Source organism: Galeopterus variegatus, unplaced genomic scaffold (assembly GCF_000696425.1).
Source record: "Galeopterus variegatus unplaced genomic scaffold, G_variegatus-3.0.2 Scaffold30275, whole genome shotgun sequence".
Taxonomy (NCBI): Eukaryota; Metazoa; Chordata; class Mammalia; order Dermoptera; family Cynocephalidae; genus Galeopterus; species Galeopterus variegatus.
The window spans coordinates 1-426 of NW_007756386.1; the positions used below are offsets into that span (position 1 = coordinate 1).

The 426-nt window shown below is 58.2% G+C and overlaps 1 pseudogene; it reads left to right on the top strand.

Annotated features, from left to right (window-relative positions):
* The first annotated feature begins 6 nt into the window (after positions 1-6).
* Positions 7-421, top strand: LOC103583908 (annotated as a pseudogene).
* Positions 422-426: the final 5 nt, after the last annotated feature.

Below are 426 nucleotides of genomic sequence, written 5' to 3' on the forward strand. Positions count from 1 at the left end.
CGGCCGGAGCAGCAGTGGCAGCAAGCGCCGGCCTCTGTGATGAAGTTCAAGCCCAAGCAGATGCGGACCTAGGGACCGCGAGGGCTTCCAGAAGCGGGCGGCGCGCCTGTGCGTCCGGAGCGAGCAGGAGGACGAGGCGCTGCTGGTGAGCGGCAGTCGGTGCCCCGACCAGTGGCTTGTCCCAGGAGGAGGAATGGAGCCCGAGGAGGGGCCTGGCGGCGCCGCCGTGGGGAGCGTTTATGAGGAGGCTGGAGTCAAAGGAAAATGAGGCCGACTCCTGGGCATTTTTGAGAACCAAGACCGAAAGCACAGAACAGTCACTGAAATATTAAAAGATTGGGAAGATTCTGTTAATATAGGCAGGGAGAGAGAGTGGTTCAAAGTAGAAGATGCAATCAAAGTTCTCCAGTGTCATAAACCTGTACA